The 23,006-nt window shown below is 45.1% G+C and overlaps 8 non-coding genes across 8 annotated transcripts; 7 read left to right on the plus strand and 1 right to left on the minus strand.

Annotated features, from left to right (window-relative positions):
* The first annotated feature begins 967 nt into the window (after positions 1-967).
* TRNAW-CCA lies at positions 968-1,039 on the plus strand. The gene has a single exon. It is a non-coding gene; the product is annotated as a tRNA-Trp (tRNA).
* Positions 1,040-5,725: 4,686 nt separating this feature from the next.
* On the plus strand, positions 5,726-5,796 carry TRNAG-GCC. The gene has a single exon. It is a non-coding gene; the product is annotated as a tRNA-Gly (tRNA).
* Positions 5,797-6,212: 416 nt separating this feature from the next.
* Positions 6,213-6,284, plus strand: TRNAM-CAU. Its single transcript has one exon. It is a non-coding gene; the product is annotated as a tRNA-Met (tRNA).
* A 464-nt stretch (positions 6,285-6,748) lies between these two features.
* Positions 6,749-6,830, plus strand: TRNAS-AGA. Its single transcript has one exon. It is a non-coding gene; the product is annotated as a tRNA-Ser (tRNA).
* A 1,083-nt stretch (positions 6,831-7,913) lies between these two features.
* On the plus strand, positions 7,914-7,985 carry TRNAQ-CUG. The gene has a single exon. It is a non-coding gene; the product is annotated as a tRNA-Gln (tRNA).
* A 449-nt stretch (positions 7,986-8,434) lies between these two features.
* Positions 8,435-8,506, plus strand: TRNAQ-UUG. The gene has a single exon. It is a non-coding gene; the product is annotated as a tRNA-Gln (tRNA).
* Positions 8,507-15,407: 6,901 nt separating this feature from the next.
* TRNAS-GCU lies at positions 15,408-15,489 on the plus strand. Its single transcript has one exon. It is a non-coding gene; the product is annotated as a tRNA-Ser (tRNA).
* A 5,134-nt stretch (positions 15,490-20,623) lies between these two features.
* Positions 20,624-20,696, minus strand: TRNAR-UCG. The gene has a single exon. It is a non-coding gene; the product is annotated as a tRNA-Arg (tRNA).
* Positions 20,697-23,006: the final 2,310 nt, after the last annotated feature.

Genomic DNA, 23,006 nt, shown 5'->3' on the forward strand with positions numbered 1-23,006 from the left:
TGTTAAAATGCAGGCCTCTGGGGCCCACTCCTGGAGTTTCTCACTCGGGGGTTCTGGGGTGTGGACAGGATGTGCCTTTCTAACAAGTTCCCAGCTGATGCTCATGATCTGGTTCGAGGGAGCACTCTCTGAGACTCCCGGGACTAGGGGAAGATTGTGCACGGGGCTAGCAGAAAATGGTAAGAGCTCGGTAAATATTACCCGCCTGCTCTGAGCTGTCACTTGTGGGCTTGTATACAGACCAGAAGGCCCTTGCACTCTGACTGAGAGGGGCAAGTGAGAATTTTAGGAAGAGATGTTAGTAATATATTTAATTTATTTTTATTTTATTTTACTTTTTTAAATTTAAATTCGATTAATTAACATATAGTGTATTATTCATTTCAGAGGTAGAGTTTAGTGATTCATCGGTTGCAAAGAGAGGTCATTTAAACTAGGCTGGGACTTGTTTGAGTCTTAAACTAGTTTGAGACTAAGCTTTTCAGCCGGTTGAAGTTGGGACTGGAGGCTGCTGAGAAAGGAGGGAGGTGGGACTGGGCCAGGGCAGGCACTGCAGGGCCAGGCAGGGCCGGGCAGGGCTGGGGGCCCATTTCCCAAGAGGGAGAAGTCTAGTGAATTCTAGGAAAAGTAGTGCAAAATGTGTAACCATTATGACTTCTGTTTCACTGTGGATCTAAACCCAATACGTACAGGATTTGTCTCCAAACAGGAAAACTTTCACAGTGGAAAGACTGAGCATGAGAAAGCAGCGAATTTTCCTCATAAAAAGCACTTGGGTTTTTGCATCAATATTTAATCTGGTCGATTCCTTTCTTTTCTTAACAAAGCATTAGCGAGTTATGGATAGAGGGGAAAAAATGATCAAAGCCACCAATAAGAAGAAATAAATCTTTAGAACCTGAAGGAGAGGAGAAAGGATTAATTAGGATTTAAATCCTAAATTAGAAGAAAAGACTCTCTTTCCTGTGGCCTCGTGGCGCAACGGTAGCGCGTCTGACTCCAGATCAGAAGGTTGCGTGTTCAAATCACGTCGGGGTCAGTTGTGGGTACCTTTTTAGGGTGAAAAAGAATTGAAAAGCAAGACTATTTCCCTCCGAGGTGTATATCTCGTAGCTGGCTTTGAGAGGCTTCCAAGGAGTTGTGATTGTGAGAAAACAAAATTTCCTGAGTTTTAAAGATCTTACTGGCTGTATTGAACAATTCATGAATTGGGCAGTATTCCATCTAGTAGATAGAAAGGAGCTCCAGGGAGTTGTACAAAATGAGACTGTTACAGGCAAAAGGGACTGGGAACAAGGAAGTGATGCCAGCCCAATGCAGATTGGTTCAGGCAGTCACTTTCCTTTAGGGATGACAGGCAACCATCAGGCTGATTACCTAACTAGTGCTGATCAGGTGATTTCTTCCCTGACTGGTTGGAGATTCCATGTCTGGGAGATGCTGAAACTGTGACCATTAAGTCCAAGTCTCCCTTCGGGGATTGGGCTTAGCATAAGTGACTCCATTTCGGGCCTGTGGTTCTGTTTTTTTTTTTTTTTTCAATGTGATCTTTAATTTTTTTTTTTTTTCTTTTTTTAAAGATATTATTTATTTATTTGACAGAGATAGAGACAGCCAGCGAGAGAGGGAACACAAGCAGGGGGAGTGGGAGAGGAAGAAGCAGGCTCAANCAGGATAAAGAGCTTCTGCACAGCCAAGGAAACAGTCAAAAAAACTAAGAGACAGCCCACGGAATGGGAGAATATATTTGCAAAGGACACCACAGATAAAGGACTGGTATCCAAGATCTACAAAGAACTTCTCAAACTCAATACACGAGAAACAAATAAACAAATCATAAAATGGGCAGAAGATATGAACAGACACTAGACTGGTTACATGTTACAAATGGCTAACAGACATATGAAAAAATGTTCAAGATCACTAGCCATCAGGGAAATTCAAATCAAAACCACACTGAGATACCACCTTACGCCAGTTAGAATGGCAAAAATAGACAAGGCAAGAAACAACAATTGTTGGCGAGGATGTGGAGAAAGGGGATCCCTCCTACATTGTTGGTGGGAATGCAAGTTGGTACAGCCACTCTGGAAAACAGTGTGGAGGTCCCTCAAAAAGTTAAAAATTGAGCTACCCTATGACCCAGCCATTGCACTACTGGGTGTTTACCCCAAAGATACAGACGTAGTAAAGAGAAGGGCCATATGCACCCCAATGTTCATAGCTGCATTGTCCACAATAGCCAAATCATGGAAGGAGCCGAGATGCCCTTCAACAGATGACTGGATTAAGAAGCTGTGGTCCATATATACAATGGAATATTACTCAGCTATCAGAAAGAACGAATTCTCAACATTTGCTGCAACATGGACGGCACTGGAGGAGATAATGCTAAGTGAAATAAGTCAAGCAGAGAAAGACAATTATCATATGATTTCTCTCATCTATGGAACATAAGAACTAGGATGATCGGTAGGGGAAGAAAGGGATAAAGAAAAGGGGGGTAATCAGAAGGGGGAATGAAACATGAGAGACTATGGACTATGAGAAACAAACTGAGGACTTCAGAGGGGAGGAGGGTGGGGGAATGGGATAGGCTGGTGATGGGTGGCAAGGAGGGCACGTATTGCATGGTGCACTGGGTGTCACGCGCAACCAATGGAGCATCGAACTCCACATCGGAATCCGGGGATGTACTGCATGGCGACCAACACAACACAATAAAAAATCATTCAAAAAAAAAAAAGATTGGTTACATGTTGCAGCACGACAACGTACCCTCACTTAGCAGCTGGATGTAATAGCCATGTATGATCTCACGGTTTCTGTGGGTTGCGAGTCCAGGCTCACTGCGGCTCGGTCCTTTGTTCAGGGTCTCATGAGCCGGGATGGGATCTCACGGAGAGGCTCACAGCCCTCCTCCCCACTCACTCAGGTTGTTGTCAGAACTGAGCTCTCATTGCTGCAGGACTGTGGGTCTCGGTTCCAAAAGGCTGCCTCTGTCCATAGGCATGCACGACATAGCTGGCTGCTTAAAAGAGGTAGGATCGCACCTGTCTGCGGCTTTGCTTCGAGGCTCTGACCTCCAGATCATCTTTCAAAGGTTGTCCCTGATTAGGTCAGGCCCACCCTGTGGTTCTGTTTTTAACTTGACAGAAAGAACAGAATATCCGCTCTTATCCGAGTTTTGTGGGAAGTGTTGTGATTCCTCTTTTGCCCTTAGCTTGCCATTGGAATTCTAAATGAGGGAAGCTCTTCCCCAAATGGACAGTGCACCCTTGGTAACCTTCTTTAAAGAAAGATTTAATTTAAACACTCTCTTCTTGGGCATCAGGGAATGCATAGTGTTGTGGTTTTCCTCTTTCTTCTCTGGTTGCTTTCCTGACTGTTCCTTTGTGTGTCTGCCACTAACAATGTGTGCATTCTTCTCAGCTCCACCGGCCCCACCCTGCCCCCACTGAGCCAGGAATCTAGAGCCAAACTGGACACATCCTTTTCTCTTCCCGATCTGAGCAGTGAGTTCTGCTGAGTTTTATTTCCTCAAACGTCATAGCCTGTCTGTCCTCCTCTCTACAAGGACCTCTTTTCTTCCATCGATATCTCTTGCCCGGGATGTTGACATGAACCTCCTAGCTCCTCTTCCCAGATCCCCTCCACTGGAGACCTTCTTATGCATATTTTTAAACACAAATCTTGTCCTGATTATCCTCCTGCTTGAAACAGCCACCTGCCTGTCACACAGGCCTTCTTTCAGTTCCTCAAATACACGTTGCTCCTTCCCAGGACGGGGCCTTTGTGCCTGACCTTTCCTCTGAAAGGAATGTTCTCCCTTGTTTGCTGCATGATTCTGCTGCCCCGTGAGCTGGGGAGACCCCAGGCCCTGAGGCCTCACTCCAGCCAGATCCACAGGCCTCACCAAAGGGTCTTAGTCTTGTCAGGAGAATGGATTCAAGGACAGACGAGTAGCACAGTGGATGAGTAACACGAGTGGGAAAGTTTATTCAAGCCAAAGCACACTGTGCAGATATGCGAGCGTGAGGGCAGCGGGAGGGAAGGAAAAGAAAGGGGAGTGAGAGAGAGCGAGAGAGAGCGAGAGAGAGCGAGAGAGAGCGAGCTCCCGGAAGCCAGCGATTACCCTGGAGCTGCCAGCCCCGGGGAGGGCTGGGCTCCTATCCTTCACTGACAGCTGTGAACTAGGGGGCGGAGCATTTGTTACGTGGGGCCGGAAGCAGGGTTTCCCGCCTTTTCCTCCTCCCTCGCTCAGGGGTTTCCCGTGGAGGGGCCGCCATCTTGGGCCTGTCTGGTGGGATCCGGCTGCCCGTGGATGCGGCCAGGACAGGCCACTGACCTTCCCCACAGCCGGCCGTGGCCTCCCCCTTGCTGGCCTCCGGGCATCCTGTTAGAGCCTCACGGCCTCCTCTAAAAGCCCCACTAACATGAACACCAACTACGCGTCTTACGCAGGAGAAATAAGGTAAAATTTCTGACTTTCAGTGGTTCAATAAAAAGTTGCATGAAGTAAAAATCAGTAGCTAATATTTAACTGGTGGGTTTATACAATTTTCAAGTCGCTTTAATAGACATCAGTTTAATTTACCTTTAAAGCCCCTAGAGGAATGTAGGGCAACTACCCCAGGCTCCATTTATAGAGGAGAAAACAAGAGCTAAGGCATCATGTAACTTGATCAAGTTGATTTATATGTCTCAGACTGTCCACTTCTGTTTTCTTCTCTTGCTAGGATTTGGAGAAACCTATTTTGTGGCCCACATTCTTCCTTTAAGATCAACATTGAGAGCCATTTAATTTGCTAATGTAGCTTCCAGCCATTCCTCCCCTTCAAAGCATCCCAGTCGCAGCTGCCAGGTAGATCCAGTAAGTTCTCCATGCTGAGGATGACGGGAAAAGATAGAGACGAGAGCAAGATAGAGGCATGTGAAAAACCTCCTGGCTTTCAGGTGCTTCATATAATTCAAACTCTCAGAGTCCATTACCTCCCTGAAACTCAAACCCAAGACTCACTTCAGCAAAGATAATTTTCATCGATTGTCAATGTTTTTCTCTGTGTTGGCTTTTTCTCCAAACTACTGAAAAGTCCTCAAAAACAGGGGCCATAACTCCTATTTATTTCCGTTCCCCCTTTGGCTTTTGGTTCCAAAGCCCCACACGGACCACAGCCGCTGGTGGTCATCCTCCCAAGCAGCAAGTGATGGGGATGAATGTAAGGAGTAGGATTTGGGAGAATTCCAACTTTCAGCATTTTCTTTACTATTCTTACTTCTGAAGACGATGCCTTCATTGTCCAAACTTGAGTCCCCACAGCGGGATGACAAGTAGGTGTTTTTTCCAAAATGAGATAACTTGTTTCAAACTTGGATTGAGGGCTGTGACCTAGTAATTAACCGGATTGGCTTGTATCTTAAAAACGAGAGATTTTCGGAATTTGTTTTCATTAATGATTTAAAGGGGGGTGAGGGGGATGGAGAAAGACATTTTTATATGTTGGGTATTTATACTTGTTTTTCACCTCCAAAAGCCTCCAAGGGCCACATACCAGTTTCACCTTTCTTCTATGTCAAGAGTTTCTCAGAGTGTTTAGGTATAGGTTTTTCTTTCATTGGGTTTAAGGAAATCCTAGAGAAAAAACATACAATCTCACTATTTTACTAATAAGGCAAAGAATGAACTATAGTTATGAGGATAAATAGAGAAGGTTTATCTCGTCTAGCATTGGTGGTTCAGTGGTAGAATTCTCGCCTGCCACGCGGGAGGCCCGGGTTCGATTCCCGGCCAATGCAGTGTCTCGTTTTTACCCACAGCAGGGGCAAAAACATTGTCACAGAAAATTACAAACTAAAAATAAAGTAACTGTGTTTCTCGTATACGAGTATGGCTGAGAAAGATCAAAGTTAACCCTCCTCTCGCAGTTTCACCTTTCTAAATTATGCCAATTGGCATGCATTTGGTTTTCCAATGACCTGAAACCTCATCCTGTCGGAGCTGGAGTACACCCCGACCTCAACTGATTGGTCTTTCGGAGGCGAATTGTAAGTCGCTAGTATTTGAGGGCGGAGTGTAGCCAAGTGCCGAGATCAAGGTATCCTTATCCTGTCTTGGCAGCGAGCACTGAAAAATAACCAGAAAATTCAGAAGAAGGCGCCAAAATTTATTATTTTGAAATTTAAATTTTGAAAAACGAGCCCTTTAGATCATGAGCAGAGTGGCGCAGCGGAAGCGTGCTGGGCCCATAACCCAGAGGTCGATGGATCGAAACCATCCTCTGCTATCTATCTCTTTGGCGTCTCTTTTGGTTCAAACGCAAATTTTAGAAAAAGGGAGTGAATAAAGTTGATCACTATCAAGAAAGGGTTTGTGGACCAGTTCTGGATGAGTAAGAATCCCCATGGTAATTTGTTTTTACAGTCCCGCTTCCTGTCTTTAACAGAGGCAAATCTATTCATTGTGGCTGGTTAGTCTGCTGTAATTCAGTCTCGGACTTGGGGACCACTGCACCTGTTAAGGACTGAATGCGGCCCTCGCAAGGGCTTTGGTATCTCGCACGTCAAGCAAGAGTTGCAATTTGTAATAACTTCTGTTACCAGCATCTCGATATTCAAAATCTTGTTCTATTTATTGTGATGACAGGTACTCCAGAGCAGTTGTCATGGAAACCAATAGAAAAGTCAGTTTGTAAACCAGAAAGGTATTATTCCTCATGGGAATATATCCAGACAGCTAGGGAGCAGTCGTGTAGTCGTGGCCGAGTGGTTAAGGCGATGGACTTGAAATCCATTGGGGTCTCCCCGCGCAGGTTCGAATCCTGCCGACTACGGAGTAGTGTTTTCTTTCCAGGTGTTACACCTGCTAGACCAACTTTGAAAACGGCAAAACACACAAAATAGCACGGAATACACCGTTTTCCTGGGTATTATTGTATTTCTCCATGAAATTATAAGCAGGTAGTCTAGTACTCTAGTGTAATAGTAGGTGAAAAAAATTTTGAAAATGATTTTGGGAAAACACTAGGGATTTCTGAGACCACTATATAAAGATGCTGAAAAAATGCCCAGGCTTTCATTCATTCTTTAATTTGCTATTTCCTTATCTGAAATCCAGCCCGGGTCTGACTTCTTCCGCTTGTCGTTTTTGCAGGAATTAGGGCCCATCCAGGGCATCACTATCCTACTCATGAGCACGTTTGGTGTTTTGGAATCATTAACTGAAACAGAAATTTCCAATCTTTCCTCCTTCTGGACCCCTCTTATCATTCCACTCAGGAAGCCAGAATTGCAGAGGGGAAGTACAGGATAGAGAAATTTCAAAACTGTTTTCAGACGTTGGCTGAATCTTATTTTAAAAAACTGTTTTGCTTGATAAAACTAACACCTACACAATACTGTACATGCAACATAAATAAGAGTAAACGTAACAAAAATCTGTCTTTTATCGCACTTGCAATTGCTCCATTACAGAATGCAGATAAGCAAAAAGAAGGAAGTAGAAATACTTAGAAATGTGAAATTTCTCAATCCTTGAAATTACTGGTAAATTCCTGTTTTATATTTAACTTTTTTTCTTCTTGCATTTTCTATATTCATACATGTCCTAAGAGATTTTTCGGTGTTGACAGTTTCCTCTGTAAACCCATAGGTAGACAAATGTTCATTGTCCAGGTTAGGAATTTAATAAGTACACAGTTTTGATTTTTTTAGGAACAACGGTACTCAAGACCTCCGTGGGCCCTGGGGAAAATTCCAAGCAAAGAGGAGCCCTGTGGTGCTTTTCCCCCGCGGAGCAAGTTTGTTGCTTCCTTGGATTCAGGGACCATGAACCTTCTCACCTGTCCGGTATAGGTACTCACGTGCGGCTCGCTCTATGAGCATCCAAAAGCTTGTCCGGGAAAGGGGCTCTATGTGGCCCCATGGTGTAATGGTTAGCACTCTGGACTTTGAATCCAGCGATCCGAGTTCAAATCTCGGTGGGACCTGCTAATCTTTTAACTAATCTTCCGTCTTCTCTTAAATCATCCCCACATCCTGACTTGGCCAGAGACACCTGAGCACTTGCGCACCTCAACAGCGCGTCCCAGTCGGCAAGGCGACAATGTTTTCTGCACTTTTTTCTGGAATTCTACGTCAGTCTTCCTGTGCCCCTCCTCCTTCGCTGGGGAATCAGGTTATTGTCCCAACGCCCTAAGTACTGTTTCGCACCCCAGAACTCAGTTCTGTGTTCGGGTTCCATGAGTTTGTAACACGAACTTGGCCATGCATGTGAGCCCTAGTTGTCATGTTTATTTTGGAACATTTGCTGTCTGGGAAACAGCAGATTTTCTATTAATGTTTAAGAAATTAAAACTACAGTCTACACCTTGCTGAGCACAGTGACAAACTCTGCATTGAATATTCATAGATATTCCATCAGAATCATACATAAGGTGGCCCCATGGTGTAATGGTTAGCACTCTGGACTTTGAATCCAGCGATCCGAGTTCAAATCTCGGTGGGACCTGCTTTGATTTTTGGTGACCTCACCCCATATTTCAAATCGCTATTGCATCCTGGTGTGTGAGCGGGAACTTTCCATTCATGCTTTCTTCACCGGAAGAGCTTCCGGTAACTTCTTTCTTTCTTCTCAAGCTTATGAAGAGTGACCTATTCATATCACCTTTGTGTCCTTGTGGAACACTCACTCTGACTCCCTGGGTTCCCGAGGTTCATCTGTTTAGTCTTAAGGCCCTAACGGTTCACGTGTCAGAAGCCCCTCCCTCCTTTCTTCTCGGAAGCTCGTCAGAATGTAAGGGCCCCCTGCGAGAATATGCATAACAGTGGCAGTAGCAAGCTCCTCAGTGAAGGACTCTGGAGAGCACTGTGGGCTCCAAAGCAGCGATTCGAGTCCACGTCTCTTTGGGGTCTCAGCAACACGTTGGGGGTTTCCCTCTGGGTTCTCCTGACTCATTTGCTCACCTTCGAGGTGTACACGTGCCGTTCACTCTCAGATCAGCAGCCAAATCGACACAGAGACCCTGGCCAAGAGAGAATTGTCTCTGACTACCCGCCTCTGGATTCCTAGCCCTGCTCCCCCTCACACTCCATGTCCCTAGTTTGCCTTTCTGCCCAGAGCTTCTCAGATCCTGGTCAGCGGGAATCCTGACCCTGGTGACCAAGAGTTTATGTTTTACAGTCCCCAAACGAGGTCCTTCCCTTCATGGAGCCCACGTAAAGTGTTCCATCAGCTTCCAAACACTAACACGTCCTGCCGAAGTTCTGCTGCGCGATGGTACAGCTGTAGAGTACGTCTGAGAGCCTCCATGTCTGTCCCCCGAGGCTCTGGGTGCACCTCCAGCTAAAGTGTCGCCTCCGTTATTCTGAAGCTACACGGGTCTGTTAGGAGTACTCAGCGGTCTTTCAGTGGGACCCAACTTCAAGGGCCTCATGACGTGACGGGTAGCGCTTGGACTTCAAATCTCAGTGGACCTGTCTCAGTTTTGGTCACCTTGCCCTTGTGTTTTCCCGAACCAGGAGTCCGCTTGCGTATGGACAGACACTCCCTTAGACTCGCACCTCCTCCCCCACGTCAACACCCAGCTCCTTGCTTCCCTCTGGCTACTGAAAATTGCACTCTCCCCCTCAGCCTCATGTCCTCCTAGAATCTCTCCTCCTGGTGCCTATTTCTGCTCCGCCTGGTGTCTGAAGTCAGTCAGATCCCCGAGAGTTAATTACGTGTTCCGTGATGAAGAGCTCGTATGTCACAGGCCCCACCTCTGACTTGTCTCCCCATGATGTCCATGCGCATCCTCTGTAGACCTGAAAATGTCCCGACCGTGGAGTGAGACCCCCGCCATCATAGTCATTTGAGAGTTTCCATCATTTTCATACAAGAGGCTATCTCCTAATGTGTCTTAAATTGAACTCATGCCCACACCTTGAAGATCGACTAACCGGATGCGAGAGTATGCATGACTTCCCTTGAAGGTTTGTTATACACAGGTCCCGTGGTGTGACGGTTAACCCTGTAGACACTGGACCCTAAATTCCTTCTCTTGACTCTCTTTAGTTCAAGCATATCTTCCAGTGCTCTCAATGACAGCAAAAGAAGAGCCCCCTTAAACTCCTCTGGTCTCTAAACATTGTTCCAGAAAAATCCCTGCGAACTTCCTCATACCTATTAGAACCCAGTCATGGTAATGTTTTAGAACCTCTGTGTTAGTTTCCTACCACTGCTGTAGCAAATTACCACCCATTTAGTGGCTCAAAACAACACAAATTACTTTTCTTACAGTTCTGGAGATCAGAAGTCTAAAATCAAGGTGTCAGCAGGTTTTCTGGAGACTTCAGGGAAGAATCTTGTTTCCTTGCCATGTTTAGCTTCTAGTGGACTCTCCCCTGCGTCACCTTGTGCTTTTGTAGTCATGCTTCCTATTAGTGACTCTGTCCTTCCTCTGGGTATCCTTGGAAAATCCAGGATAATCTCTTCATCTCAAAATCCTCAATTTAATCACATGTATAAATGCAAGGTAATGTATTCACAGGTTCTGGGGATTGGGATGTGGGCCTTTGTTAGAAGCCACGGTCCAGCCTACCACAGCCTCTCTGACTAAATAGCACGTGTCTACTAATGGTCTTTAGATTGATTCTATTGATCAGGACTTTTTTCAAAGGTAATCTACAGATCTCATTTCCACACATGTCTTTTTTTCAAGAGACTCTTCTGTAGGGGCTCCACGGTGTGATGATTGGCATCTGAACTCAGGTCTGGCAATCTTAGGGTACCTTGTGTGTCCACCTTCTCAATGGCCTTCCCTCCCAGCCACAGGATCTCTGGGCCATCAGGCCTTCCTGAGTTTATTGGTTATCTGTTGTATAAACTACCACGAGACCGGCACGTCAGACAAGATACTCTTCATCTTTCAGGCGCGGTGGACCCCGAGGGTCAGCATAGCTGGCTTTTCTGCTTCCCGGTCTTTTGTGACCTGCATTCAAGGTGTAGGCTGGACTGGAGTCATCTCCACGCTCAACTGGGAAAGGATCCATTTCCAGACTCGCATGTGTGTGGCAGGCTTTAGTTCCTCAAAGGTGGTGGAACTGAGGGCCTCAGCTGCTGGCTGGTTGCTGACTGGAGTCGGTCCTTGGTTCCTTGCCACATGGACCTTAGCAACATGGCAGCTTGTTTTGTCAAAGCATGTGAGCTGAGAAAGCAATAGTGCAAATGTTTTGGTAAGTCGGAAATTACAATCTGTTCTAATCTAATCGTGCAACTGAGATCCTATCACATTTACCGTGTTCTATAGGTTAGGAGCAAGTCACTAGGTCCAGCCTGCACTCAAGGGAAGGAATTTCACAAAAAGGATGTTTCAAAGACCCTAGCGATGCCGAAGCTGAATGGGCCCTGCTGGCTTTGGCCTTCTTCTATCGCTGATACTTTGCAAGCAGATTGATTGATTGATTGATGTCAGCAATTGCTATATTGAGAGCAATTCCTGGTACCTCCCAACTGGGAAAATTACTTCTAGGTTTTAGCTTTTATAGTTTTCCTTTATCTTTCTTTAGAATTAAGCCAGCATCAAAGAGCTAGACTATCACTCTTCTAATAATCACTCCTGACAAGTGAATCAGAATCTCATGGTATAATGCCCGACTTGGCTATTTTCCTAAAGTTCCTCATGGATTCGAATGTGCAGCCAGCAGTGAGTCTCCCTGAGCTAATTTTTCCCTGACCACCCTATTCAACCAGCAACCCCTCCAAGGCATTTACTACTCTCTGACATATCGTATGCTTTGATTTTTTAATTATTTATTGCCTATTTCTGCATAGTTCAGTTTCAGCAGGGCAGGGAATCTTTTGTGTGGTCCATGCTCCTGTACTCAGAACAGTGCCTGGCACATACGAGATGCTTGATAAATATTCTTAGAAAGACTGAATAAATGAATCAATGAGCTCTTCAGTTTGGCCTCAGTCATCGTGTTTGACAATTCCCAGCCCTAACCGTACGGAACCCAAATACATTTTTTTTCTTTCCAGAAACATTTAGAATCTGTCAGTCACGTAAGCTTAAAAACAATTACAGCTTTGTGGTTTTTTTACTCGTTTTATAGCTATTTGTTATACTGATTTGATAAGTAATATGTTTGCTATTTATTAACTCACTCCTTGACCTCCTTCGAGCCTGCTGTTTGCATCCTGCTCACGCAGAGCACGTGCGCACACACCCACAGTTTTTTGTTTTGTTTTGTAATGACATCGGATATAGATGAGAAAGAGAAAAGCAGCCCCTGGCGTCCAGGAACTGACCTGACCGTCCACGAGGCCTTGGGCATTGTCAGGAACTGGCCTGGCAGTCACTGCGAGGCCAAGGGACTCTTCTGTGGAACAGAAACAATCTCACACAACAGGCGCGTCAGACAAGGGCTTTCTCTGATCATGATGGTGTCAGACAGAAACAAACACCCTTTTCATAATCTAGTCTAAGAACAGACAGCAAAAGAAGGTCACTCTGTGTACCACAAAAATACCAAACTTCTTCTGCCGGCTAACACAAGGGGCCGCTGGTTCTCCAAATTTAGCTTCATTCTATTCTTACCTTTTTCTAGATAGAATTTATGAAGACCCCAAATCACAGAATTGTGCCCTCCCTTCCTGACAGCACCCAACCCAGGACAGAGCCCGGCTTCCTTGTCCCCTCCCTCAAATCACCTGACAGAAGACAAATGTTACAATAAGCATCCCCCCTTTTATTTATTTATTTATTTTTCAAATTTCAGATATAACTGACATGTAACATCGTGGAAGTTTAAGACGTGCAACGTGCGGATGCCTTTATGTATTGCAATATGGTTACCACGCGGCATTTCCTAACACCTTCATCGTGTCACATAAGTACCATTTCTTTTTTGTGTGATGAGAATATTTAAGATACGGTGTCTTAGCAACTTTAAAGTATATAATATGGTATTGTTGACTATAATCATGAGCTTCTCCCCCCACACAGCCCCTGATAACCGCCATTCTATTCTGTATTTCTAAAAGTTCAGCGTTCAGCTTTTTAAGATTCCGTGTAGAAATGCAATCACGCGGTAGTTCTCTTTCTCTGTCTGACTTGTCTCACTTAGCATAATGCCCTCAGGGTCTACCCAGGTTGTCACAAATGGTATTTTCCTCCTTTCTTATGGCTGAGGAAGATTCCATTGTCTGTGTAACTTTGTATATACATAGATGCATATGCTTTCTCCATCCATTCCCCGACCCTTCGGTTGTTTCTGGATTTCGGCTAGTGTAAATAACGCTGCAGGGAGCAGGGCAGTGCAGGTGTCTCTTTGATAACCTGTTTTCATTTTCTCTGGATAAAAACCCAGAAGTGGGATTGCTGGGTCACATGGTAGTTCTATTCTGAATTTTTTTTTTGGAGGAACTCCGAACTGCTTTCCACAGTGGCTGCACCAATTTACATGCCCACCCGTAGTGCACGAGGGGTCCCCTTTCTCCACAGAGTTGCTAACACTTCTTCTCTCTTGGCTTTTTGGTGGTAGGCATTCTAACAGATGTGCGGTGGTAGCTCATTGTGGTTTTGACTTGCGTTTCCCTGATTATTAGCGATGCCGAGCGTACTGGCCATTTAGATGTTTTCTTTGGAGAAACATTTTTCCACGAAAGGGAGGTCTACACACAATGACCTCCAAACGCCGAAGGAGCCGGAAGACTGAAGGAATAGGCCAACAAGTCTATTTTGAGGAGAAACGGTTTGTCAAGGGAATTTAGGGATAGAAGCGTGTCTTGGGTGACTCCATCTCCCGTATGACCTGCTTTTCTAGCCTTGGAGGCTGGGAGCACCTGCAGGGGGCCCACCTGGAGGAGATGCTGGAGACGCACAGGTGTATCTCCGGAGCAGACTGAGGACATCGTGCGGGTGTACCTATGAGGGTGCGGCTACACGGAAAGAATGTGCGTGGGGGGGTTGGAGTGTGTATGGGGGCTGTGCTCGGGAAGGCTTCAGGCCACAGAGTGGTCATCAACGCAGATTTGTCTAAAATGGGGTTAGTCTGGTTCACACAAATGTCTACACGGTTCTCTGACCATTTTTAAATTGGACTTTTTTGTTGTCATTGAGTTGTATGAGTTCTTTCTGTATAATAATTTTGGATATTAACTCCTTATCCAATACATGGTTTGCAAATATTTTCTCCCTTCCACAGTTTGCTTTTTCATTTTGTTGATTTATTTTGCTGCGCTGAAGCTTTTTAGCTTGATAGACTTTCCACTTGTTAATTTTTTTCTTTTGTTGTTTGTGCTTTTGGTGTCATATCCAAAAAATCATTGCCAAAATAAACGTCAATAAGCGTTTCCCTCTCATGTTTTCTTCTAGGAGTTTTATGGTTTCTAGGTTTATATTTATGTCTTTGATCCATTTTGAGTTAATTTTTGTTAGTGGTGTGAGATAGAGGTCCAATTTCAGTTTTCTGCATGTGTTTATCCAGTTTTGGATAAATCCAGTATTTGGGTTATATCCAATATGAAGTTTGCATATGACCGTCATTATGTTGAGGTACATTCTCTCTATACCCAACTTGTGGAGAGGTTTTTTGTTTTTTAATCATGAAAGAATGGTGTGTTTTGTCAACAACATGGCATGACATGTGAAACATGAAAGGACATTTGTGTTTAGTAAGACTTTTACTGAGATCCCCCTTTTACTGAGATCCTCCAAGGTCTCTCGAGGTGTGTGCCCTTGATGGTTGCTGCTTACCCAGCTGCAGGCGTGTTCCTGGTGATCTTTGGCTGGAGGGCCCTGAAGTTGGCAATAAAAAAAAAATAAACAACAGCAAATTATCCTGTTTAAATGAAATTTACCTGTACAAAACAAACACAACAAATCGAAACAAAACAAAACTCCCTCCGATGGTCCTAAGAGTTCAAAATCTTTGGTGTGACGCTGGGAGCCAGTTCCAGATCATCTGGCCTTCAGCCCCCAGCCCCAGCCCCTCACCCGTCAGCCGCTCGCGCTGCCTGGGAGGTGAGGACTCTGCGAAGCGCTGCGTCCATAGGGCGGACACCTGACGGTCCCGCCGAGGAGTTTCCTGCAGGAACAGATGCAGCACAGCTCGTCTCACGACGGTCTCGGGACACGTGGCCTCAAGGAACGACGAAAACCAGTTCGACGCTTACAACAAAAGCAGTCTTGACCTCCGTTGTCCGTCGGAGGCTGCCAGGTGTCCGGCGGAGCGGTATTCGGGCCCACTCCACCCCCAACCCCTCCTTCCCGGGACTGTAGTCTCTTCTCATTTTTTCCTTTCTCAAGGCAGGAGGGTCACTTGCAGAAAGCAAAGAGGGCTTCTTCATTAACGAAAACATATAATCGAGTAATGGGACTGTGCTCCGTAGAGCAACATAGGGCTTATCTGATGGCCCCAGCACAGGCGACGAGGTGGCCGAGTGGTTAAGGCGATGGACTGCTAATCCATTGTGCTCTGCACGCGTGGGTTCGAATCCCATCCTCGTCGGCGGCTTTCTCACTGCGCCGCTAGAGTGAGGTTTTAGCTCCTCGTGGACGCGAGGATTCGCCGTCTCTGCCGGAAGTGGCCGGGCTGCAGGAAAAACCCCAAAACAGGTTTCCTGGCAGTGACTTACCTCTTTAACCGTTTTACGGAGGTTTCCAGGGCTGGGGAATTCGCCGCCGTCGCCTGGGCGGGAGTGTTGCCCCGACTCCGCTCCCGCGGCGGGGGGCACAGGTCCGCCCCCGTCCCCGAGCCCCCGGGGTCTCCACTGAGGTCTGAAACTCGGGTTCCGGACCCTCCGACTTCCTCACGCCGGTGAGCGGCTCGCGCAAGCGGCCCTCGGCCCCGCCTGCCCGCGCTCGCGACGAGGTTGCGGGCCCCGCGCGCCCGGGAGTTTCCCCGACGCCCGTCCCCCCGCCCCGCATGCGTGACCTCGGCTCTCCGGGGTGAAGTCCGGCGGACCGAGGGCGTGCGGCCGCACGGGCATGCTGGCGCCCCCTTGTGGCCAAAGTCCTTTCTCCAGGCCCACAGCCTAGTTCCGGAGAGGCAGGCGTCGTTCTCCGTGTTTGTATTTCAGTTGAATTACCTTAAATCAAAGATCTTTTGCAAGCGCTCCGGCCTCTATTGGCTTCTCCCTTCTTTGGTCATCTTCTGCCATTTGCATCTTAATTTGAGCACGTAATCCCACAAAATCAATCCTGTCACCTCTTTTCACTTCACTGCGAACTAGAGCAAGGGGTCAGGTACACAGTAGAATCACAGAACTCGGAGGGACCGTAGAGATGATGTCTCTGAAAACGTTCCCCCTCTATCACCTGTCTCTGTTTTACAGATCAGGAAACTAATTGTTTTTAAAAATCATAGAACGAGCCTTTCCTTATTAAGGTTCACGGGAGCCGAGTTCTTTCAGATCAAGTGGTTAGGGTGATGAGGCCTTTCCAACATGTTCAAATCCTGCGACTGACTCTGTGACTTTTGATATCTAGAAAATTCTTATGAGGGACACTTGTCATGAGCCCGTGGATCTTCCAAAGCCTCATGAGGATTGAGGCCTACAAAGCATGAAATTTGAAGTGATATCTGATTTTGAATTTCATCTAACAATATCTGGCTTATATGGGATATGTAGTTTGCAGATGGTTTACAAACTCTTAAATGAAAGAAGACCACCAGACTACTAAAAATTATATCATGCTAAAAAAATCACAATGGAAACCATCGATAAAATTCTTTTTTAAAAAAAGATTTTATTCATTTATTTGAGAGAGAACACGAGGTGGGGAGGGTCAGAGGGAGAAGTGGACTCCCTGCCAAGCAGGGAGACCTGATGCGGAAACTCGATCCCAGGACTCCAGGATCATGACCTAAGCCGAAGGCAGTTGCCTAACCAACTGAGCCACCCACACGCCCAACATTGATAAAATTCTTAAATAAAAATATAAAATTGTCATATGGCCCAAGGCATCCCATATCTCAAAAAAAACATAGCATGTTAAGATAGAGCAAACTGGAAAATTTTGTCACTCCTATGACATACAGAGATTGTCTTCAACTTTTTAACCCATCTCCCCTTAACCTGGCTAAGTGATGGATGAAGGGAAGATATCACATAACAGTTCATTGCCTTTATGTCTGTGATACTTAGTGCTTGAAAATTCAAGATAATTGATCTCTGGCCAAAACTATGAGGAACACACTGCAGTTGAACAAAGTTGGATTTATTGTCTTGTTGCAATGGTGAGGGGGAGCAAAAATATCATGGTGATCTATTAAGTGACTCAGTAACACTGACTGGTTATCTTAATTTTTGTCTGGAAGGTGAGAGGATCAAAGTAGGACACATGATTACGGACAGGTTTTTTTTTTTTTTTTTTTTTTTTTTTTAATCTCACTTCCTGATGGTCAGAGTGGCCTTACCTGTTGTTGGTATCCTTTGAAATTATTTATGTTCCACAGGAATTGACCAGGGCTTAACTGTGAGGGCCAGGCCAGCTCCTAGCAACGCTAAAGCTGAGCTGTGAATGTCAGACCCGGTCCTGGTGGCCAGGGGCTTCTCTTCTCTTTCTCAAAATGCATGTAATTCACACACTCAGGAACTCATTTTTAAGATGAAATGCAATAAGGTTTAGTATAATAGGAAAGGATGAATGATTTCTAAAATTCGTAAATCTGCATTGACTCCTCAAATGATTAAAGTATTGGCCTCAGTTTTCTATTCCTTCCTGTACCCAAGCCCTTTGTCTAGTAACTTCTCAGTTCCTCTTCAAGAGATGGAGTGTCGCCCCTGGTCTATGGCCTGGGGCGCGAGGATGACTTCGATCAATGGGATGTTAGTAGACATGAGTTAAGCAGGGCCTTTAAATATGTTTGCATGGTTGAGCCTGCCTCATACGTCTCTGCCGTCTTCATGAGAGGAACTCTCCTGCAGGGAAGGGACCCCCTTCAAACTAACCAGAGCCCCTGCAGCGAGGAGCCTGGAAGCCAAGTGGCGCCATACCCACAGCTTAAAATACAGCCCTTACTTAAGCTTGGCTGCCATCAGAAGCTTGAGTATTGCTATACGCTTCTAAGCATTTGCACTTTGTTTTGTTTGTTTGTTTGTTATGGAGAAATAGCTAATTGAAACACACCGTCCTTGCTCCTTCCGGGTCATAAACAAAATCCTTACATTTTTGAACCTATCTGCTGTAATATATAAGTTACTTATATATTATCTAATCCACTTACTTTTTGTTTTCTGTGTTGCTCCCTTCCCCTCTCCCTATCCCCCACCCCAAGTCTCTTAAGGACATGGATTTGTGCGTACTTTGTTTACTGTGATCCTAGAAGCTTAGATCTTATATCCTAGAATCCTAGCACTTAGGATAGTGGCTGGGAGGGAAGTTGGTACATGGGATGTGCTCCATAAGCATTTATGACATCTGTGAAGCTGTTCTTCCCCTGCCCAACAGGGCCCAACTCCCAGTGTTTGTAATCCACACACAGGCATCTTTATTTCTGTTCTCCTGGTCATCTTTCCCATCCATCTCTAAAAAGTGTTATTTTTTTCTGAATCCCCTTCTCAAAGCAGAAAGGCTTACACATCTATTGGGGGTGCATATATTCTTATTCTCTGGATTTGGGGACAAGCGCCTAAGCTCCAAGGACCATTTAAGGTTCAGGATGTCTGCAGACTGGTGTATCATTTCAATTTTCTTCTGTTTGGTACTTCCTGGTCTGCAAAGGCTGCCTGCTCCTTTCGGTACGCTTTGCTTTGAAGGCAGGAGAAAGAGAAGGAAAAAAGAAGAAAGAGGGAAAGAATTTGTGTCAGGAACATTTTTATCTTCTTGGATCAGATTTTCCACCTCCATTAAAGTTCTGAGGAGGGTGTGGGCAAAGAAAAGTCCATTTATCCTCTGGTCCTCAGGGTTAAATACCCATCGGGTGGGGAGGAGGAAGCTTTTGCGTCTTCTCAGGAAACCAGAAAATGCAAGCAACTTAAATATTTATTAACTATAAGTTTATTCAGTTCTTTTGAGAGTATATCCTTTTTCTGGTTTGTAAAAGGATACTTAGTGTGCATGATACATTTTGTGAAAAGGGAGCAGTGAATGGCTTCACATGACATTAACACGTAGCATTTTTTGGGTGTGTGTCCAAGAAATCTCAACGCCTGGGAACCAGCGCTCAAGCCCCAACTTTTCTGTACAATGTGGACTCTGTAGCTGATTAGGGAAAACCAGAGTCATACCAGAGATGGGGAACGGAAGAAGTAATTATCACCTTGTTTTAGTATTCACTGCTTTCACCTAGCAAAAGCATCCTCCACGTGATTTGAAGGAACTGTGTTTCACCATGAAGTCAAGAATTGGAAGTTACTTTTTCTTTTTTTTTCTTTTTTTTTTTTTTAAAGATTTTATTTATTTATTTGACAGAGATAGAGACAGCCAGAGAGAGAGGGAACACAAGCAGGGGGAGTGGGAGAGGAAGAAGCAGGCTCACAGCGGAGGAGCCTGATGTGGGGCTCGATCCCATAACGCCGGGATCACGCCCTGAGCCGAAGGCAGACGCTTAACCGCTGTGCCACCCAGGTGCCCCGGAAGTTACTTTTTCTTAATCCTAAGTTACTAAATTCCATTATTTAGGCGCAAAAATGTGTTTCTGTGTATTTTGTGCAGCTGTCTTCTCTGTCTTCCTGCTTGCCTCACACTCTGTAAAAAACAGCTGAGTTCTTTTCATGACCTTATTTTTTCCTGTTCTGTAATTTAGGTTTGAATCTGGGCTGTTCTCATCCTTTTGATGACAACAAAAGCAAAAGAAAAAGGGAAGTTAAGAGGGAAACGGAGGGTAAGAGTGAAAACCAGAAACACAGACTTCAGCGGCCAGATCTTCCAAGGACATGCAGACTCAGCCTAGAAGAGAAACATGAAGAAAAGAGGGGGGAAGGAGAAGCAACAGGCTTCCATTGTGCTGGCCTCTGGGGCCTAACGTTGGTCTGAGAATCAGCAAGTCTTAGAGAAGAGTGGGTTTATAGATTTGAGTTCCCTTGAAACTGTGAAAGTGAAACTCAGGCGCTCAAAATCCAAATTTGAGGAGAGCTTGAGACCCCCCAGATTATTGGACGGCCTTGTTCTAGTTTTGACTCCTAGCCTCTCTTGGGTCCTGACACTGGTTCTCCCCAGGCCTTTGAGATGGACCTCTTTAGAGCTGAAACTGGAGGGTATTATGCTGAATGAAATAAGTCAATCAGAGAAAGACAATTATCATATGGTTTCACTCATATGTGGAATATAAGAAATAGTGCAGAGGACCGCAGGGGAAGGGAGGGAAAACAGGTGGGAAGGCATCAGACAGGGAAAAAATCCATGACAGAATCTTAACTCTGGGAAGCAAACTGAGGGTTGCAGATGGGGAGGTGGGTGGGGGATGGGGTAACTGGGTGATGGACATTAAGGAGGGCACGTGATGTGATGAGCACTGGGTGTTACACGTGAGTGGTACATTATCCAACACTACATCTGGAACTGCTGGTGTACTCTAAGTTGGCTAATTGAATTTAAATAAAAAAAAGAGGAGAAATAAAGAAATGGGTTTGGAAAAGAGATGATTTCTCCCACTACATGAAACACGGCAATTTTGGGGAGCACGTAAAAGCTGGAACTAACCACGAAGGGATTCGAACCCTCAATCTTCTGATCCGAAGTCAGACGCCTTATCCGTTAGGCCACGTGGTCTCCAGGTGCAGCTTTCTGCCGCAGCACTTAGAAAGTATAATGAGCTTTCTGGCCGGTCCTGAGCTGTCAAATAGCGCCCCGGCCGCCCGTGCTTTTTGTCATTGAAAAAATGGAAATGAGATAACCAGGGTTATTTGGGGCCACGGAGTCGGGACTCATGAAGGGTCGGAACTGACAAATAATTTCGGTCTTGGGTACTGCACAGTGAGAAAAGTCATCGACATGACCACTCCTGAGCGGAAGTCTGTTTATGGCCCCCGAAAGATGCCAAAATGCCGCATATTGTCTGCATTCACTATTCGGAAACTCCGGGTACTTGGAAGGTCCTCCTGGACAGTTACCCTGCAAACAGCACCCAGAAGGCAGTCTTAGCATATGCACGATTGCCTTCCTCGCTGTCCTGCGTGGATACCTGTAGGGTCCCCTTCTCATTCTCCTCTGGGACTTTCTCTGTTTGTTGTAATGTGACATCAGAGCACTTTTCGCCGCCGTGTGGCTCTGTTTGGAGAAGAAGAACAATCTTTGGTTGGCGATTCGGGAGGGCTGTAGAGTGGTCCAGGGTCATTAACGTTATCTGCAACGTCTATATATTAAGAAATAAACACTATAGTAGGATTACAAAAAAATTGGCTGTTAACAATTCTTACATTTAATAGATGATTCAACACAAAAATGCGGTGCAATAAATAATTCTATGGGCAAGATATTTATAGAGTTTATAATGTTCTGTAGAGTGCTTGGCCCAATAAAGTGATAGAGATTTCAACTTATATTTTGGATGACTTCTTTCGAGATCTTCAGTGAACCGGTGTGACCTCACGCACCTTGTTTGAGGATACTGTCTACAATCTGCACGTATGGCATTACCTTAATTTTCTTAAATCCCACACCTTGGGATCTTTGGCCCTCTTGGCTCATTTGTGATGGGTGAAGTTAGCAGCTTCTGGAGCGCAGAAATGGGGTCTTTACATAGTCTTTTCCCCGCCCCGTCCACAGAATTACATCTGGCAAATAGTAGGAGCTCAATAAAAATGTGCTGAATTTCTCACGTATATTTTTGAATTTTACAATCATTTTTAATGTGGGCATTATTTAACTGAAAGACCCTTTTATCCTGCAAGAATCTGCATATGGGCTTGTTCTCTTCCTCTCTCCCTGGAAGCAGGAAGATGGTGGCTAAACCATCAGGGGTTGTGTTGGGTTACATGGTAAGAGGAGACCCCCAAGACTTAGTCACCCCAACTGGTGGAGGGAGACACGATCTTCAGGAAGATCCGTGGCAAGGAGACCCAGCCAAAAGAATTTTTGAGGATGACTGGTGTCTTGGTGTCCATGACATTTCCCTTCAAGCATCAACATGTTTTCTGGTGATACCTAACAAACGGATATCCCAGATATCTGTAGCAGAAGATCATGATGAATGCCTTGGACAGCTAATGATTGTTGACAAGAAATGTGCTGCTGATACGGGCCTGGTTATGAAATGGTGGCGAATGAAATTTGGGAGGGGGGTCAATCTGTCTGTCATGTTCATCTGCATGTTTTTGAAGGTAGGCAGATGAATTGGCCTCCTGGTTTATTTTTATTTTTATTATTATTATTTTTTTGCATGTATCTTTTTATTTGTGTTTTTATTTTTTATTTTTAAAATAATATTTCTTTATTATATTATGTTAGTCACCATACAGTACATCTGGCATCCTGGTTTAGCATGCTGTAGGGGTAATTTTCTCTTCTCTTGGCAATGATCAAGTTTGCAACTTCCAATATGTTAGACAGTACACTTACTTGTGAGTGTATATAGAGAGGTTGAAGAAATAATTTTTAAAAACCCTATACATTATAAAGACATTCTTGTATAGTTTATGATAAAAACAAATGAGAAAGAAAAAGAAAGACCAGACCACAAACTTGAAAACTCCAGCGGTTTTTTCTCTAGCTAGAAAATTTGATTGTATTACTCCTTTGATCAAACTTGGTGATGGTTTCTTACTGCCCATAGAAAAAATCGAAACCTGTTTGCACTGCAGACTCACTTCTTATGGCTGTCCCTTTCCCTATCTCTTCTGCCACAACTCAGGATTATATTGTAAGACCTAAAATTTCAAGGGCTCCTTTGACGTCTGTGAGCCTCACAGGGCCCCACCCAAACGGTTCTGTGAATCCACCTGTTCTCACAGGATATGCCCTCTACCTGGCTAATTCCCCTATCGACCAGACCAGGTATATCCCAGCCCCTCAACCTAATGGGTTTCACCTTCCTGTCAGCCTTGGAAACTATTAAAATAAGCCAATTCCATCTTTTGGAGG

Source organism: Ailuropoda melanoleuca, chromosome 5, assembly GCF_002007445.2.
Source record: "Ailuropoda melanoleuca isolate Jingjing chromosome 5, ASM200744v2, whole genome shotgun sequence".
NCBI lineage: Eukaryota > Metazoa > Chordata > Mammalia > Carnivora > Ursidae > Ailuropoda > Ailuropoda melanoleuca.